The sequence below is a fragment of the Takifugu rubripes genome, chromosome 4, assembly GCF_901000725.2.
Source record: "Takifugu rubripes chromosome 4, fTakRub1.2, whole genome shotgun sequence".
In the NCBI taxonomy this organism is placed as follows: domain Eukaryota; kingdom Metazoa; phylum Chordata; class Actinopteri; order Tetraodontiformes; family Tetraodontidae; genus Takifugu; species Takifugu rubripes.
In genome coordinates this window covers 911,263-918,180 of record NC_042288.1, presented here as the reverse complement: position 1 = coordinate 918,180, position 6,918 = coordinate 911,263, and the positions used below count along the sequence as shown (strand labels likewise).

The window sequence follows — 6,918 nt, the reverse complement described above, 5'->3', positions numbered from 1 at the left end:
AAATAGGATAATGCACCTAAATGTCAGACTGATGTAAAGAAGGCATGCATGTTTGAACCAATCTGAACCAATAATTGTTTATTCAAATGTTGTAATATATTTCTTTAGATCCATTTTCGGTGCTCTTATGATTGTCATACTTTTATCAATAATTATTATTAAATAGAGTTATGAACTCAATGTATTGTATTTTGACAGTTCCTATTCCAAGGCTTAATAATGGTAACTATGGCTCTCTGACTATGTAGCTTCTTTCTTTTTTAAATTTAAAATAATGGATAATTATTTGTGATTTTTGGTTATCACAATTTTGACAGACTGATATTTCAGTTTTATGTATGTGTTACAAGTCAGGCAAATATTGGATGAAACAAACACTGAAGGTACAATTCAGCTTTCACTCCAATCTTACAAGCTACTTTGATACTTTAGTCTTTTAAAGGAAAAAGTCAACTACCTTACTGGGTTTCTTCAAGTGCATAAGAAAAAACAGACTTGTTAATAGTTCCTCCGTGGCAGTGTATTGGGAAGGCTAACCTTGCTGAGTTGAAGGGTTTCCAAGTCTTGGGTTGTTCTTGTGAATGTATGAAGAGCAGCTGGCTGAGGTGGAGAGAAGGGACAGAAATTTAAAGTTGACCCACAGATGTGTGTCATTTTGTCCCAAAACGGCCACTTTGACCACTCAACAAAATGTAGGTGACACCTGCGACGGGTTATAAACAGTCCAAGGAGGGGCTCAAAGCACAATGGAAGCAGGCAGGGAGCAGACAAACATAGTCAGACTAAAGGTCATTATTGGGAAATCAGCCCAATTACAATCAATCAATCAATTTTTATTTATATGGTGTCTTTTACAATCAAAATTGTTTCTAGGCGCTTTATAGAATCCCAGGGCCTGACCCTAAACAAGCAACAGTGGCAAGGAAAAACTCCCGTTTAACAGGAATAAACCTTGAGCAGGACCAGGCTCATGTAGGGGAACCCTCCTGCTGATGGCCGGCTAGGTAGAGAGAGAGGAGAAGGGAGAGGAGAGGAGAGAATAGGCATAGATCATGGAGAATACATACCGAAATAGATAATATTAAGTAAACTATGCTGCCGGTAGGTACGTGGAATTTGATGACTAAGGGAGATCAAGAGGTCTACTAAATGGCCTTGCTTATGGAGCAGATTGAGACGCTTGCTTTCCTCGGGCCACCTTTAGCTGCCAGTCTTTTGCTGTTCCTAGGAGACTTGTTTGGGCTTTCAGTCTGGGGCTAGCGATAGCGGCTTTAGGACATCTGCTGAGGAAGTGCTCCAGAGTTCCTCTTTCTTGGACATCATCGACAAGCTGAATGAGGAATTCGATGCAATGTCATGGAAAAAAATATTTATGGATCCTTGGATTCCCTCGCCTACCTCGCTTTGGTCACTGTGAACTCCTCAGGAGTGTGAGTTAGTGCTTGTACTGTAGAGGAAGATGCTGCTTAGTCTATGAGGTATAGCCAACCAATGCCAAAGGGTGGTGCTGACCATCCTCTCACGTCCTTCAGAAGTGGAAATTGTAATAGTAGCATTGGCCACAGATTCCTAGGCAGGACACCATGTTGGTGTAATCTTGCCTTGATTTTTCTAGACTAAGACTAACGTGTGGGCTTTTTCATGAGGCTCTTCATGGGTTTCTCTGTGGCTGATGGAAAATGGGTACCACCTCGAGAGAATTGGAACTGTTACTCACCTTCTCCCTCTCCAAGATTACATACCTGGATTATGCCGGCTTGAAGTGCATCTGAGCCCAGTTGGCCAGCCCTTCCAAGCCCAGGAGGAGCATCTGCCTCTGTGAATGTATTTCCTGCCTGTCCAATACAGGTATTTGATGACAGTATACTGTATATAGTATATTTTCCGAGTGTTATACATGTTATACTATCCCTGAGTAAAGACACTCTTTGGTAAAAATGTCAACCCTTATCTGATGTGTTACCAGCCCGTGATCATCATAATTCATGTACAACAACTTCCTTATGTCCGGTCCATATTTAGAAGGTTATGGCCAGTAAAGGTTTAGCCAATGGTGTCATAAGTTTGAGAACATGGTCAAGCAAAACACGGTGACAACAAATGCTTTGTAATGAATAATAACGCATTAATATGATGCTAATGCACATTTGATAGCAGGTACTTAATGGCAAACATGTCATCCCTAGTACAAAGTCTGATCTAATGTCTGCATTAAAACAAACACATTGTTTTATTCAGTCTGAGTGTGAGTTCAGGTTTTATGTCTGCACAGCATCAAGACTGGTGTAAATCTGCCGTAATGTGATGCATTTATAGTCTTTATGAGTTTAGGTTTGAATTCTTGAGGAGTTAAAAAAGAAACTTGCCCATTGATCTGTTCACTACTAGAGTGACAGAAGAGGTTCCAAGTTAAACGTTGTTACAGAAACTTCAGATATAAGATATTTGTTGAAGTGGGTAGCAATGGCGACGCAGTTATCGCACAGCTTCCTTGTGGACTTGTGGATGCAGTTGGACATTTCACGGAGGTCTGGACACTTTAATGGTCCATACCTGTCACTTGTATGATATAGGAAACTCTTTTACGCTACAAAATGATGGGTTTATGTTTGTGGGATATTCTGAGGTAGTTATAATATTCAACTTAAAGGTTGCCCAGCCATGTGGCCCCTCCCCTTCTTTATCTTCAAACCCCGCCCCTCTCTTCTGATTGGTTAGAGCACTGTTGTGGGTGGGCTGGAGGAGTGGACTGTGACAGAATTCCTGGTTTTCTTTTACCAATTTACTGAGCCACACTCCAGTCCGGTAGGGGGCGCTATTGTATCTTACTAAATCAAGTCAAATGAAGAATGCCTCGCCTCGTTTTCATACAAGTATTTCTGTTTTTTAACTTTATTTTTTACTTCAAGTTCTTTTGTACATTATACATCCAAATATGCATATTTCCTATGAAATTAAAACATCTGCTCTTGATTTCTCAAAGAGAAAAAAGATTGAGCTCATACGTACTGTCTGAAAAACCTCTTTACATCTCGATACTTTTCTGAGTTTATTCATTTTATCCTCCAATACTTTTGAGAGTACGGTGAAAATGAGTTGATTAGCAAATCATTGTCAACATGTGTAAACTTATATAGATTGTATTCCCTCAGACGTGTGCAGAGATCACATTTGTGGCTCCATTTCATCACCATTATGAACACCAAACTGGTCTGAATGAGACCCGGTTACCTCTAGGATACCTGTATGTAGGGAGAAGTTCTTTTTTCAGATTTATCCAAAATTCCACATGTGAAAGAAGGTTCTAGATCAGGCATGGGCAAACTACGGCCCGGGGGCCACACGCGGCCCGTTAAACGTTTTAATCCGGCCCGCCAAACTTGAAAAATTAAATGAATAAACCTTGCTAATGTTATATTTTCACTGCAATTCTGGTGTTTTCCCACTAGAAAAAGACAGTCAGGAGGAGAGTGATGGTGATATCCTGAAGGATAACAGAACTTTCAGTGCTTTAAAATAGAAATGGTTATTAATTTTTTTTAAAAAGGCACATTTTATTCATTTGATTTTAAGTGTTTTAAGACTCATTCCAAAGTCAGATATTTTGTTGTAATGCTTCTCTTCATTTTCATTTGAAATTTTTTCTCCATATCCCAAGATGTGTATTTTTTCTCCAATGAGGTGAGGTTAACAAAGCACTCCATCCATCCATCTGCTCCTGGTCCGGCCCCTTTGCCAAATGTTAGAACCCATTGTGGCCCATGAATCAAAATGTTTGCCCACCCCTGATCTAGGGTGTGGTTAAAGCTATGAGTTGGTTGGTTTATCTGCTAATGAAGCCATTTCTAAAGCTGTCATTTACGTCTACATGGATATTAAAGTCTCCAATGATAATGACTTTGTCTGTTCTAAGGACCAAGTCAGATAAGAAGTCAGAGAACTCAGACAGGAACTCTGAATGTGGCCCAGCAGGGGGCTGATATACAACTACCAACAGAAGTGGCTTTTCTGTCCTCCAGTTCAGATGAGTGATGCCAAGAGTCAGGCTTTCAAATGAACTGAAGCTATGTTTTGGTCTGGGATTAATAATAACTTGGAGTGATAGATTGCTGCCACTCCCCCTCCTCGACCAGTAACACGTGGAATATGATAAATAAGATGGGTAGGAGGAGTAGGTTCATTTAAGCTAACATACTCCTCCTCCTGAAGCCAGGTCTCAGTAAGACAAAATAAATCAATGTGATGATCCGCTATCAGGTCGTGTACTAACAGGGATTTACACAAAAGAGATCTAATATTTAACAGTCCACAGTTAATTGTGATATTAGTTTCCCCAACTTGTGCTTTGGTATTAATTTTAATAAGATTATGGTGATTGACCGCTCCCCTGCTCTGTGCTTGGTGAACTTTTAACCGTGGAACAGAGACTACCTCTATAGTGTTAAATATGTTATTGTTGGTGGATGAGGGTTCTAAGGAAGCAGCAGAGAGGTGTGTAAGACTACAACTCTGCATCCTGGTCTGGACCCCGGATTGTCAGGTCACTTTGGGTCTAATAAAATTAGCCAAATTACTAGAAATGAGAGAGGCACCATCCCGTGTGGGATGGACACCGTCTCTCCTAATCAGACCAGGTTTCCTCCAAAAAGTGCTCCAACTGTCTATAAAGGCCACCTGGTTATCGGGGCACCACCGTGACAGCCAGCGACGAAGCGACGACATGCGGCTAAACATCTCCTCGCTGGCCAGATTGGGGAGGGGACCAGAGAATGCTACGGAGTCCCACATCTTTTTAGCGTAGCTACACACCGACTCTATGTTAATTTTGGTGACCTCCGACTGACGAAGCCGGGTGTCGTTGGCTCCGACGTGAATAATAACTTCACCAAATTTACGTTTACGTCTCGCCAGCAGCCATAAATTGGCTTCTATGTCGCCCGCTCTGGCCCCCGGAATGCTCTTAACTATGGTCGCTGGAGTCGGCTTCACGTAGCGCAAAACAGAGTCGCCAATTACCAGGGTCGGTTTCTCAGCGGGTGTGTCGCCGAGTGGGGAAAAGCGATGAGCCACGGGAAGCGGGTGGTGGGGCACCGTGGGCCTTTGTTTGGGGCTACGCTTCCTACGAACCGTCACCCAGCCGCCCTGGCTAGCCGGCTGCTGCCGGGGGACCGCTAGCTGTAGCTACGCTAGGCGGCTCCGCAGCAGCTAGCTTACCCTGGCTACATGACGCAACTCAAGCTAACTCCAAGCTGCGGAACCGCGTCTCAATCTCATTAAGTCTCGCCTCCGTAGCCATAAATGAACTCAACTTTCTGCCCCTATTCCCTTCACTAAAGGAGGCAGAGGAGTAACTAAACATTTCACACGCTGAACAGACAAAGACACCGGGTGAAACAGACGATGAGGCCACGCTAACGCTGATAATCGGTGGAGCCCTGTATTTGTTTAATATGGGTTATTTCTCACTGTTATCAGGCGACTAGAATGTCCCAAGTGTTCGAATTTTAATTGAACTGAATACAACACACAAAGTGTTCAATATTAAGTGAATACAACACCCCGTGCACAATGCAACTAACGAACGATTGAGAAGACAGATGTGACGCAATACGTTACCATTAGAAATCTGAGTAAATACTGTCAAAATTGTGATAACCAAAAATCACAAATAATTATCCATTATTTTAAATTTGAAAAAGAAAGAAGCTACATAGTCAGAGAGACATAGTTACCATTATTAACCCTTGGAATAGGAACTGTCAAAATACAATACATTGAGTTCATAACTCTATTTAATAAAAATTATCAATAAAAGTATGACAATCATAAGAGCACCGAAAATGGATCTAAAGAAATAGATTACAATATTTGAATACACAATTATTGGTTCAAACATGCGTGCCTTCTTTACATCAGTCTGACATTTAGGTGCATTATCCTATTTAATAATAAACTGTTGGGTTCCGGGTCACTTGTGGCTTGTTTCTCCCTGCAGGGGGGCGTGGTGGAGCCGATCATCATCCACAGCAGGCGGACACATCTTTCCATCAACCGTTCCATTTAGAGACAGAGCGCCCGTCTGCCAAGAGTGTTTTGTTCTCCTCATGGTAACTTGCTAACGTTGTCACTCGGTCGAGGTCTCCACGCCTACCTGCGGACATGAACTGCTCGGCGAACTAATGGTCCGCATTGGATCCGCGCTGGAGCTACCGATGCGTCCCGGAGGACCGAGTGAGAGTTTCTCCGAACGACCCAGCAGAACGTTGTGCACCCTGTGTTTCGAATAAAGGCGCTTTTAGGACACTATTCCCCATTGCGTGTTGCCTGCTCTCGGGTCCTGAGACAACCAGTTCTAACAAACGACATATTTAGTCATATTTCTTGTCCTGATTCTAATTCTTCTCATAATAGAGTAAATACGCTGTTTTCTGCCGCTGCTGGCACACGTGGTTAAAAGTTGTTTCTTTGACAATGTCGTCATCATATGTCACCCAGCAGGCATTCCCATCCCCTTGGCTTGCGTTTCGATAAACTCCGTCACAAATGTAATGGCCTGTGAAGGAAGGAACTGCTTTGTTAGTGGTCAAACGAGGAGAACATTGGTTTTCAACACAGTACTGACAGCTAAACACTGACCGCTGGTAGTGCAACTCCCCAAATGGTTGACGATGCTCTTCAGAGTATATTTTGTCTACAGAAAATCAAAAGAACAAGCCATTAGCTCCACTCTTTGAGCCATTTCAGACTGATGACTGCTTAAAGGTTTATCAAGGGTTTACCTTCTCACTGCTCTGATTTGTATGGAGCAGCAGCTCCCTGGATAAACATGTGGCTTTGTGAATTTTTTGCGCAGCAAAGTAGGACCACTTAAATCTCAATAGGTGGATGATCAGCACACTATCGAGAAGAAAAGGGGAG

At 42.4% G+C, this 6,918-nt stretch overlaps 1 long non-coding RNA gene across 1 annotated transcript; it reads right to left on the bottom strand.

Annotated features, from left to right (window-relative positions):
• Positions 1-6,292: 6,292 nt before the first annotated feature.
• Positions 6,293-6,891, bottom strand: LOC115249706 (uncharacterized). The gene is made up of 3 exons (XR_003888390.1): positions 6,780-6,891; positions 6,637-6,691; positions 6,293-6,553 (listed from the first exon to the last, which is right to left on the bottom strand). It is a non-coding gene; the product is annotated as an uncharacterized lncRNA (long non-coding RNA).
• Positions 6,892-6,918: the final 27 nt, after the last annotated feature.